The 13,090-nt window shown below is 45.0% G+C and overlaps 1 protein-coding gene across 3 annotated transcripts in view; it reads left to right on the top strand.

Moving 5' to 3' along the window:
• LOC138706319 (leucine-rich melanocyte differentiation-associated protein) overlaps positions 1–13,090 on the top strand; it is a 202,295-nt gene that overhangs the window by 142,609 nt on the left and 46,596 nt on the right. The gene's annotated exons all lie outside the window — the stretch shown is intronic.

Raw genomic sequence — 13,090 nt, 5'->3', positions numbered from 1 at the left:
TTAATTTGTAACGTCCTTACGGTCTTTCGTACGATTGTACCTTCTTTCTTGGGTATGGTCGTGGGTTAACACGTTCGTACAGGAATTAGTACCTTCATACATTCATTCGTACCATCGTACTATAATTCCTGCTTTCGTACGTTCATTAGTATGTTCGCCCTACATTCATTCGTACGTTCGTACGTTCTTTCTTATGTTCGTACGTTTAATAGTAACTTCGTACATAATTCGTACGTCCGTTGAGTCATTCGTATGGTCGCACACTCAACATTCTTGCGTATGTTCGCAGGTCATCGGCACGCTTGTACAGTAATTCGTACGAACATACGGTCGTACATTCATTCCTGCTTTCGTATGTTCATTCGTAAGTTCGTTAGATAATTCGTACGCTCGTACGGTCATTTGTACAATCGTATGTCCATTTGTACGCACGTACGTTCGTTCTTTGGAAAAATCGTACCGAGTCCTACAAACGTACGTTGATGCCTACCTTCGTTAACTGGTAAGATTGTACGCTCTTTTTTACATTCGTACGATCATTCGTACACTTGTATGTTCGTACGTTCTATCGTATACATAATTAGCGCCTTCAATCGTAAACTTGTATTTTCTTACTTTCATTCATATGTTCGTACATTTATTCGTACGTTGGTACATTCATTCTCAAATTCGTACATTGAATCGTATTTTGGTACGTCCTTTCGGCCGCTTGTACATCCTTAGGTATGTTCGTACGTAAATTCGTACGTTCGTAAAAACTTTCGTATGTTCCTATGTTTAATTCTAACTTCGTACATTAATTGGTACGTCCTTACGGTCTTTCGTACGATTGTACTTTCTTTCTTGTGTATGATCTTAGGTTAAAACATTCGTACAGTAATTAGTACGTTGATTACATTTATTCGTACGTTCTTACTATACTTACTGCTTTCGTACGTTCATTAGTATGTTCGTTCGTACTGTTATTGGTACGTTCGTACGTTTAATACTAACTTCGTACATTAACTCGAACGTTCGTTGAGTCATTCGTATCATCGTACATTCAGCTTTCTTGCGTATGTTTGCAGGTGATCGGCACGTTTGTACAGTATTTCGTACAATCATACGGTCGTACATTTATTCCTGCTTTCGTATGTTCATCCGTACGTTCGTTCGTTATTTCGTACGCTGGTACGTTTATTTGTACATTCCTATGTCCATTTGTACCCTCGTACGTTCTTTCGTTGGTAAATTCGTATGGTCACTCCTACAATCGTACGTTGATGCCTGCCTTCATTCGTTAACTCGTAAGATTCTACGTTCTTTCTTACATTCGTACTATCATTGGTATACTCGTATGTTCTTACGTTCTAAAGTATATCCATAATTATTGCCTTCATTCGTAAACTCGTACTTTCTTACGTACATTCAAATGTTCGTACGTTTATTCGTGTGTTTGTACATTCATTCTTAAATTCGTTCATTGATTCGTACTTTGGTACGTCCTTTCGCACGCTTTTACAAACTACGTATGTTCGTACGTAAATTCGTACGTTCGTAATTTCTTTCTTATGTACCTACGTTCAATTCTAACTTCGTACATTAATTCGTAAGACCGTTCGGTCTTTCGTACAAATGTACGTTCTTTCTTGAATATGGTCGTAGCTCAACACGGTCGTACAGTCATTAGTACATTCATACATTCAATCGTACGTTCATACAATAACTCCTGCTTTCATACGTTCATTAGTATGTTCGCTCGTACTTTCGTTCGTACGTTCTTTCTTATGTTCGTACGTATAATAGTAACTTCGTACATTAATTCGTACTTCCATTGAGCCATTCATTTGTAGAGTATTTCGTACGATCATAGGTCGCACATTCATTCCTGCTTTCGTAAGATCATTCGTACGTTCTTTCCATAATTCGTACGCTCGTACGTTGTTTTGTAGAATCCTATGTCCATCTGTATTCTCGTACGTTCCTTCGTTGGCAAATTCGTACGGTTACTCCTACAATCGTACGTTGATGCCTATCTTCGTTCGTTCACTCATAGGATTGTACGTTCTTACATTCGTACTATCATTCGTACACTCGTATGTTCCGCCGGGTTCCGGTTCCAATATCCTGATTCTAATTCAAAAACTCCGGTTTTCTGTCCCAAAACTCCGGGTTGCGATACTGAAACTCCGGTTTTCGGTCCAAAAACTCTGGGTTCCGGTACCAAAACTCCAGGTTCCGGTTCCAAAACTCCAGGTCCGGTTCCAAAACTTCACGTCCCGATCCCAAACTCCGGGTTCCGGTCCCCAAGTTCCGGGTTACGGTTCCAGAACTCCGAATTCCGGTCTAACACTCCGGGTTGCGGTCCAAAATTCCGAGTTCCAGTTAAAAACTCCGGGTTCCGGTAGGAAAACTTACGGTTTCGATTCCAAAACACCGATAGTGTTTCAACACTCCGGGTTCCGATTTCAAAACTCCGGATTCCGGATCCAACATCCGGATTCAGGTTCGAAAACACAGGTTATACGTTATAGGCCCGAAATCTCCGGGTACCGGTACGAAACTTCCAGGTTCCGGTACTAAAACTCCGGGTTCCGGTCCAAAAATTCCGCGTTCCAGTTCCAAAACTCCTGTTCCGGTTCTAGTATCCGGATTCCGGATCCAAAATTCCCGGTTTCGATCACAAAACTCCGGGTTCCCGATCAAACACTGTGGGTTCCGGTACTAAAACTCCGGGTTCCGGTCCAAAAACTCGGGTTCCAGTTCCAAATCTCCGGATCCGGTTCTAGTACCCAGATTCCGCTACCGAAACTCCAGTTTCGGTCACAACTCCGGGTTCCGGACCCAAAACTCCGGGTTGCGGTACAAAAACTCTAACTTCCGATCCAAAAACTCCGGGTTTCAGTTCCAAAACTCCGGTTCACGTTCTAGTATCCGGATTGCGGTTCAAAAACTGCGGTTTTCGGTCCCAAAAATCTCCGGCTTCCGGAACCAAAACTCCGGGTTCCAACACTAAAGCTCCGAGTTCCGGTACAAAAACTCCGGGTTCCAGTTCCAAAACTCCGGTACCGGTTCTACTATCCGAATTCTGGTTCTAAAAACTCGGGTTTTCACCCCGAAAACTCCGGGTTTCCGGTCCCGAACTCCGGGTTCGGGTCCAAAAACTCCAGGTTCAGGTACAAAAACTCCGGGTTCCGGTCCAAAAACTCCGGATTCAGGTACAAAACACCGGCTTCCATTGTTTAAAATCCTGGTTTCGGTCCAAAACTCCGGTTTACACTCTCAAAATTCCGGTTTTCTTTCCCAAAACTCCGGGTTTTCGCTACCTAACTCCGGGTTCCGGTCCCAAAACTATGGGTTGAGGTACAAAACTCCGGGTTCCGCTGTTTAAAACCCGGATTCCGGTGTTTAAATTCCGGGTTCCGGTCCAAAACTCCGGTTTGCAATATTAAAACTCCGGATTCCGGCACTAAAACTCCGGGTTCTGTTCCAAAACTCCGAGTGCCAGTTCCAAAAATCCGGTTCCGTTTCTAGTATCCGGATTCCGGTTCCAAAATTCGGTTTTTTGGTACCAAAACCATGGGTTTCCGGTCCCAAACTCCGAGTTCCGGCCCATAAACTCTGGGTTTCGAGGCCCGAAACTCCGGTTCCGGTTCTATTATCCGGATTCCCGTTCAAAAACACCGGTTTTCGGTCCCAAAACTCCGGGTTTCCGATCCCAAACACCGTGTTCCGGTCCCAAAACTCCGTTTTTAGGTAAAAACTCCGGGGTTCCGTTGTTTGAAATCCGCGTTTTGTTCCAAAACTCCGGCTTACAGTCCCAAAACTCCGGGATCCGGTCCCAAAAATCCTGGTTCCGGTCCAAAAACTGCGGGTTCTAGTTCCAAAACTCCGGTTCGTGTTCTATTATCCGGATTCCCTTTCCAAAACTCCGGTTTTCGATTACAAAACTCCGGGCTTCCGATCCCATACTGCGTGTTACGGTCCCAAAACTCCGGGTTCATGTACAAAACCTCCGGGGTTCCGGTGTTTAAAATCCTGGTAACGGTCCAAAATTCCGGGTTACAGTCCCAAAACTCCAGTTTCCGGTATTAAAACTCCGTTTTCCGGTCCAAAAACTCCGGGTTCCAGTTCCAAAACTCCGGTTCCGTTTTTAGTATCCGCATCCCGGTCCCAAAACTCCGGGTTTCCGATGCCAAACTCCGGGTTCCGGTGAGAAAAATTACGAGTTCAAGTACAAAAACACCGGGTTCCGGTGTTTAGAATCTGTTTTCAGGTCCGAAACTCCCGTTTAGAGTCCCAAAACTCCGGGTTCTGGTCAAAAAACCCTGGTTCCAGTCCAAAAACTCCGGGTTCCAGTTGCAAATCTCCACTTCCTCTTCTAGTATCTGGATTCCGGTATGAAAACTCCGGTTTTTGGTCCCAAACTCCGGGTTCCGGTACCAAAACTCCGGGTTCAGGTACAAAAACTCCGGTTTCCGGTGTTCAATGTCCGGGTATTGGTGCAAAACTCCTATTTTAAAGTTCCAAAATTCAGGGTTCCTTTTCAAAAAATGCTGGTTCCGTTCAAAAAGCTCCGGGTTCCAGTTCCAAAACTCCGGTTCGGGTTATAGTATCCGGATTCCGGTTCCAAAACTCCGGTTTCGGTAATAAAACTCCGGTTTCCGGACCTAAAACTCCGGTTACCGGTACTAAACTCCGGGTACCGATCTAAAAATTGTGTGTTCCAGTTCCAAAACTCCGGTTCCGGTTCTAGTACCCGAATTCCGCTTCCGCTTCCACTTCCAAAACTGCGGGTTTCCGGTCCTAAACTCCGGGATCCGCTCCCAGAACTCCGGGTTCAGGTACAAAAACTCCGGGTTGCGTTGTTTGAAAAGCGGTTTCCGGTACAAAACTCCGCTTTATAGTCCCAAAACTCCTGTTTTTAGTCCCAAAACACCGGGTTTCCAGGTAAAAACTCCGGGTTCCGGTGTTTAATATCCGGGTTCCCGTCCTAAACTGCGGTTTACAGTCCCGAAACTCCGGGGTTCTGTCACAAAAATCCTGGTTTTGGTCCAAAAACTCCGGGTTCCAATTCTAGTATCCGGATTCTGGTTTGCAAAACTCCGGTTTTCGGTCCAAAACTCCGGGTTTCCGGTCCAAAACTCCGGGTTCCGGTCCAAAAACTCCGGGTTCAGGTAGAATAACTCCGCCTTCCGGTGTTTGAAATGAGGTTTCCCGTGAAAAACTCCGGTTTAGAGTCCCAAAACTCCGGTTTTCGTTCCCAAAACTCCGGGTTTCCGTTCCCAAACCCCGTTTTCCGGTCCCAAAACTCCTGGTTTAGGTTTAAAACTCCGGGTTTAGGTTTAAAACTCCGGTTTCCGGTGTTTAAAATCCGGTTTACAGTCCTAAAACTCCGGGTTCCGGTCCCAAAAATCCTGGTTCCGGTCCAAAAACTCTGGTTCCGGTTGTATTATCCGGTATCCCGTTCCAAAACACCGGTTATTATTATAATCACCGGTTTCCGGTACAAACACTCCGGGTTTCGGTTCCAAAACTCCGGGGTCCGGTCCCAAAATTGCGGGTTCCGGTACTAAAAATCCGGGCTTCGGTCCAAAAACTCCCAGTTCCGCTACCAAAACTCCGGTTTTCGGTTCCAATCTCCAGGTTCCGTTTACAAAACTACGGATTCCGGTTCCAATATCCGGATCCAGGTCCCAAAACTCTGGTTTTCGGTCCGAAACCTCCGTGTTCGAGTACCAAAACTCCGGGTTTATTTCCCAAGAGTCCGGGTTCCGCCTACCAAACTCGCGGATACGGTTCCAGAACTCCGATTGCCTTTTCCAAACCTTCGACTTTCGATCCCAAAAGTCCGTATTCCAGTTCAGAAACTCTGGGCTATGGTCCCAAAATTCTAGTTTCCCCTTTCAAAACTCTCTGAGAGTGAGAATAAAAATTTCGTACGAAATAAAAAAATTCCGAACAAATTCGAAAAATTCGTACGAATTCGAAAAACTCGCACGGGTTCAAATTTTTACAAAAGTAGAAAAATATAAAATAAAAAAAATCGTACGAATTAAAAAATTCGTACGGGCTAAAAATTCCAACAATTTCAAAATTAAAAAATATAAAAAATTCGTACGAATTCCAATTTTTCCAAAAGCAAAACGAATTAAAAATGTTCATTTTTTAATTAAGCAAATATTCAAAATTTCAAAATATTCCAAATAAAAATAAAAGAATTTGAATTCGTACGGGTCAAAATATTTGGTACGAATTTTTTTACTTTTATTTTGTAAATTTGGAAAAAAAGTGAATCTGTACAAATTTTTCGAATTCGTACGTTTTTTAATTCGTACGGAATTTTTGAATTAGTACGATTTTCTTATTTTTTCAAATTTTTTAAAAATTTGGAACTGAAAAATTTTGAGGCGCTACGAATTATTTTTATTTTTTGTTGAAATTTTGAAAATTTTGTACCCGTACGAATTTTTTTAAGTCGTACGAATTTTTTGATTTCGTACGAATTTTTTTATTTTTTGAATTTCGAGAGTTTTGAAATTAGATAAAAATGGTTTTAATTTCAAAATTTTCAATTTTTTCAAAATTTGAAAATTTAAAAATTCAAAAAATTATATTTTTTTCAAAATTAAAAAATTCGTACGAATTAAAAAAAATTCGTACATGTCCAAAATTTTACAAAATTGAAATATCAAAATAAATAGAAAATCGTTCGAAATATTTGAACTCGTACGAATTTTTCATTTCATTCGTACGAATTTTTTTATTTCGAAAATTTTGAAATTTAAAAACAAGTGAAAATTTTGAATTCGTTGTCCTTTTGGTCAAATTTGAACCAGTAATTTTTTTTGAGTTCGTACGAACTTCTTTATATTTTTAAATTTTAATAATTTTTTTGGAAATTAAAAAAATTTTGAACCCGTACGAATATTCTAAATTCGTACACATTTTTTTTTAATTTTGTAAAAATTTTAACCCGCACGAATTTTTCGTGCGTTTTTCGAATTAGTACGCTCTTTTATTCGTACGAATTTTTTTATTTTTTTAAATTTAGAATATTTGTTTTTTTTAGTTTTTATTTTAAAATTTGAAATTCTTTAAAAAATTTTAAAATGTTGAATTTCTTCTACTTTTGGAAAATTTTGACGAATTTGTCGATTAGTTGGAATGTTTCAATTTCGATATTTTTTTTTGAAAAATTTGTAAAATTCTTAATTTGTGACTCGCAGAGATTTGGAACCGGAACCCAGAGTTTCGGGACCGGAACCGAGAGTTTGGAACCGCGATTCGAAGTTCAGGAACCGGATCCCGGAATTTTTGGAGCCGGAACCCGGAGTTTTGGGTTCGGAACACGGAGTTCTGAAACCGAAACACCCAGGTTTTGAACCGGAACCCGGAGTTTTAGGGATGGAACCTAGAGTTTTTGGTACCGGAAGCCGGATTTTTGGGACCGGAATCCGGTGTTTTTGACCGGAAACCAGGAGCCTTGGGGTCGAAACCCGGAGTTTTGGAAACTGAATCCGGATACTAGAACCGGAACCAGAGTTTTGGAACTGGAACCCGGAATTTTACTACCGGAACCCGGAGTCTTCGTACCGGAAATCGGAGTTTTGGGACGGAAAACCATAGTTTTGAACCGGAATCCGGATACTAGAATGGGAGCCGGAGCTTTGGAACTGGATCCTGGAGTTTTTGGACCGGTACTCGGAGTTTAAGTCCCGGATCCCGGAGTTTTGTGACCGAACCGTAGTTTTGGAACCGGAATCGGCATACTAGAAGCGGAACCGGAGTTTTTGACCGGAACCAGAATTTTTGGGACCGGAACCCGGAGTTTTGGGAGTGTAAACCGGAGTTTTGGACCGGAACCAGGATTTTCGACACCGGAAACCGTAGTTTTTGTAGCTGAACCTGGGGTTTTTGGATCGGACCCCGGAGTTTCGGACCGGAAACCCAGAGTTTTGGGACCGAAAACCAGAGTTCTGGAACCGGAATCCGGAAACTAGAACCGAAACCGTAGTTTTGGAACTGGCAACCGGAGTTTTCGAAAGGCACCATGATATTTGAGACCGGAGCGTGGAGTTTTGGGAGTGTAAACCGGAATTTTGGTCCCGAACCCGGATTTTAAACACCTGAACCCGGAGTATTTGTACCTGACAACGAAGTTTTGGGACTGAAACGGAGTTTTGGACCGTAAACCCGATTTTAAACACTGCAACCCGGAGTATTTGTAGCTGAATCCGGAGTTTTGAAAAAAAACGGAGTTTTGGAAACTGAATCCGGATACTAGAAACGGAACCGGAGTTTTGGAACTGGAACCCGGAGTTTTTGACCGGAACCCGGAATTTTAGTACCATTACCCGGAGTTTTGGACTGGAAACCGGAATTTTGGACCGGAAACCGAATTTTAAACAGCAGAACACCGGAGTTTTTACCTGAACCCGGAGTTTTGGGACTGGAACACGGAGTTTGGGATAGGAAACCCGGTGTTCTGGGACCGAATACCGGAGTTTTGCAACGGGAATCCGGCTAATAGAACAGGAACCGGAGTTTTGGAATAGGAACCCGCAGTTGTTGGACCGGACCCAGGATTTTTGGGACCTTAGCCCGGAGGTTTGAGACTGTAAACCGGAGTTTTGGAACGGAACCCGGATTTTAAACACCGGAACCCCGGAGTTTTTGTTAGTGAACCCGGAGTTTTGGGACCGGAACACGGAGATAGGGATCGGAAACCCGGAGTTCTTGTACCGAAAACCTGAGATTTGGAACGGGAATCTGGATAATAGTACCGGAACCGGAGTATTGGAAATGGAACCCGGAGTTTTTGGACCTGAACCTGGAGTTTTGGAACCGGAAACCGGAGTTTTGGGACTGTAAACCGGAGTTTTGGGACTGTAAACCGGAGTTTTGGAAAGTAACCCGTATTTTAAACACCGGAACCCTGAGATTTGGGACAGGAGCCCGGAGTTTATGACCGGAAACCCGAAGTTTTGGGACCAAAAACCGGAGTCATCATGGGATTCTATAGCGGAGTTTTGGGCCGGAAGCCGCATTTCAAACACCGGTCGGAAACGGAATTTTTTGTACCTGAACCCGTAGATTTGGGACCGGAACCCGGAGTTTTGGACCGGAATCCCGGAGTCTTGGGACCGAACACCGGACTTTTGGAACCAGAATCCGGATACTAGACCTGGAACCAGAGTTTTCGAACTGGAACCTGGAGTTTTTGGACCGGTACCCCGAGTGTTAGTGCCGGAACTCGGAGATTTGGGACTGAAAACCGGATTTTTGGTGCGGAACCCGGATTTGATCAACGGAACACAGGAGTTTTTCACTGAACCCGGAGTTTTGGGACCGGAAGACGGAGTTTGGGACAGGAAACACGGAGTCTTGTGACCGAAACCGGAGTTTTGGAACTGGAATCCGGATACTAGAACCGGAAGCGGGGTTTTGGTCCTAGAACCCGGAACTTTTTCACCGAAACCCGGAGTTTGGGACAGGAAACCCGGAGTTTTGGGACCGAATACCGGAGTTTTGGAACCGGAATCCGGATAAAGTACCGGAACCGGAGTTTTGGAAATGGAACCCGTAGTTTTTGGACCGCAAACCGGAGTTTTAGTGCCGGATATCGGAATATTGGGACTGTAAACCGGAGTTTTGGAACGGAACCCCGGAGTTTTTTCCTGAACCCGGACTTTTGGGACCGGAACACGGAGTTTGGGATCGGAAACCCGGAGTACTTGGACCGAAAACCGGAGTTTTGGAACCGGAATCCGGAAAGTAGACAGGAACCGGAGTTTTGGAACTGGAACCCGGAGTTCTTGCACCGGAACCAGGATGTTTGGTACCGGAACACGTAGCTTTGGGACTGAAAATCGTATTTTAGACACCGGAACCCCGGAGTTCTAGTATCTGAACCCGGAGTTTTGTTACCGGAACCTGGAGTTTGGGACCGGAAAACCGGAGTTTTGAAACCGGAATAGGGATACTAGAAGAGGAACCCGAGTTTCGGAACTGGAACCAGGAGTTTTTGGACCGGAACTAGGATTTTTGACCAGAACCCGGAGTTTTGTGACTAAACGGGACTTTTGGACCAGTAACCGGATTTTAAACACCGGAATCCGGAGTTCTTGTACGTGAACCCGTAGTTTTGGGACCGGAACCCGGAATTTGACATGGGAAACAGGGAGTTTTGGGACCTAAAACCGGAGTTTTTAACCGGAATCAGGATACTAAAAACGGAACCGGAGTTTTGGAACTGGAACCCGGAGTTTTTGGACTGGAACACGCAGTTTTGGATCGGACTCCCGGAGTTTTTGGAAAGAAAGCCGGAGATTTGGAACGCGAATCCGGATAATAGAACCGGACCTGGAGTTTTGGAACTGGAACCCGGAGTTTTTGGACAGAAAACCAGGATTTTTGGGACCGGAACCCGGAGTTTTTGGACTGTAAACCGTATTTTAGACACCGGAACCCCGGAGTTTTTGTAACCGAACCCGGAGTTTTGGGACCGGAACACGGAGTTTTGGGTCGGAATCCCGGAGTTCTGGTACAAAAAACCGGAGTTTTGCAACTGGAATATGGATAATAGAACCGGAACCGGGGTTTTGGAACTGGAACCCGCAGTTTTTCGACTGGTACTCGGAGTTTTTGTACCATAACCAGGGGTTTTGGGATTGTAAACCGGAATTTTGGAGTGGAACCCGGATTTTAAACACTGGAAACCGGATTTTTGGAACAGGAGCCCGGAGTTTAATACCGGAGACCCGGAGTTTTGGGTCCGAAAGCCGGAGTTTTGGGACTGTTAACCGGAGTTTTGCAACGGAACCCGGATTTTAAACATGGGAATCCGGAGTTTTGTTACCGGAACCTGGAGTTTGGGACCGGAAAACCGGAGTTTTGAAACCGGAATTGGGATACTAGAAGAGGAACAGGAGTTTTGGAACTGGAACCCGGAGTTTTTGGACCGGAACCAGAATTTTTGACCAGAACCCGGAGTTTTGTGACTAAACGGGAGTTTTGGACCGGAAACCGGATTTTAAACACCGGAACCCGGAGTTCTTGTACGTGAACCCGTATTTTGGGACCGGAACCCGGAATTTGACATGGGAAACGGGGAGTTTTGGGAACTAAAACCGGAGTTTTTGAACCGGAATCAGGACACTAAAAACGGAACCGGAGTTTTGGAACTGGAACCCGGAGTTTTTGGAATGGAACACGCAGTTTGGGATCGGACACCCGGAGTTTTTGGACCGAAAGCCGGAGATTTGGAACGCGAATCCGGATAATAGAACCGGAACTGGAGTTTTGAAACTGGAACCCGGAGTTTTTGGACCGAAACAAGGATTTTTGGGACCGGAACCGGGAGTTTTGGGACTGTAAACCGTATATTAGACACCGGAACCCCGGAGTGTTTGTAACCGAACCCGGAGTTTTGGGACCGGAACACGGAGTTTTGGATCGGAAACCCGGAGTTCTGGAAAAAACCCGGAGTTTTGGAACTGGAATATGGATAATAGAACCGGAACCGTGGTTTTGGAACTGGAACCCGCAGTTTTTCGACCGGTACTCGGAGTTTTTGTACCATAACCAGGAGTTTTGGGATTGTAAACCGGAATTTTGGAGTGGAACCCGGATTTTAAACACTGGAAACCGGAGTTTTGGAACAGGAGCCCGGAGTTTAATACCGGAGACCCGGAGTTTTGGGTCCGAAAGCCGGAGTTTTGGGACTGTTAACCGGAGTTTTGGAACGGAACCCGGATTTTAAACATGGAAACCCGGAGTTTTGGGAGAGGACGCGGACTGGAAACCGCACTTCATACACCGGAACTCGGAGTTTTTTAACCTAAACGCGGAGTTATGGGACCGGAACCCGGAGTTTGGGACCAGAAACCCGGAGTTTTAGGACCGAAGACCGAAGTTTTGGAGCCGAAGTTCGGATACTAGAATCGGAACCGGAGTTTTGGAACTGGTTCCCAGAGTACCGGTACCCGGAGTTTTAGTACCGGAATCACTGAGATTTGGGAACGAATAAGCGGAGTTTTGGGACTGTAAACCCGAGTTTTGGACCGGAAACCACATTTCAAACACCGGAAAGCAGAGTTTTTGTACCTGAACTCGGAGTTTTGGGACCGGCACCCGGAGTTCTGGACCGGAAACCCGGAGTCTTGTGACCGAAAACCGGAGTTTAGGGGCCAGAAACAGGACACTAAACATGGAACCGGAGTTTTGGAACTGAAACCCGGAGTTTCTGGACCGGAACCAGGATATTTGTGACAGGACTCCGGAGTTCCGGGACTGTAAACCGGAGTTTTGGACCGGAACCTGGATTTTAAACACCTCAACCCGAACTTTTTGTACCTGAAGCCGGAGTTTTGGAACCGTAATCCGGATCCTATAACCGGAACCGGAGTTTTGGAACTGGAAACCAGAGTTTTTTGACCGGTAGCCGGCGTTTTAGCACCGGAACCCGGATTTTCTGGTCCGGAAACCTCAGTCTTGTGACCGAGCTCGGAGTTTTGGAACTAGAACCCGGAGTTTTTGGACCGCAACCCGGAGTTTTAGTGCCGGAGTTTTGGAACGGGAATCCGGATAATAGAACAGGAACCGGAGTTTTGAACTGCAACCCGGAATACTTGGACCGGAACCAGGATTTTTGGGACCGGAACCCGATTCTATTATCCGGACTCCGGTTCTTGGTACAAGAACTCCGGGTTTCCGATCCCAATCTCCGTGTTCCGGTCCCAAAACTCCGGGTTCACTTACAAAAACTCTAAGGTTCCGGTGTTTAAAATCCGGGTTCCGTTCCAAAACTCCGGTTCAGGTCCCAGAAATCCTAGTTCCGGTCCAAGAACTCCGGGTTCCTATTCCAAAACTCCGGTTCCTGTTCTATTATCCGAATTCCCGTTCCAAAACTCCGGTTTTCGGTCCCAAGACACCGGGTTTCCGAACACAAACTCCGTGTTCCGGTCCCAAAACTCCGGGTTCACGTAAAAACTCCTGTTTTCCGCTGTTTAAAATCCGGGTTCCGGTCTAAAATTCCATTTTCCATTCCCAACACTCCGGGTTATGGTACTAAAATTCCGGGTTCCAGTCCAAAAACTCTGGGAACCAG

Source organism: Periplaneta americana, chromosome 9 (assembly GCF_040183065.1).
Source record: "Periplaneta americana isolate PAMFEO1 chromosome 9, P.americana_PAMFEO1_priV1, whole genome shotgun sequence".
Taxonomy (NCBI): Eukaryota; Metazoa; Arthropoda; class Insecta; order Blattodea; family Blattidae; genus Periplaneta; species Periplaneta americana.
The sequence above is the reverse complement of the archived record's forward strand: the minus strand, read 5'-3'. Positions and strand labels throughout refer to the sequence as shown.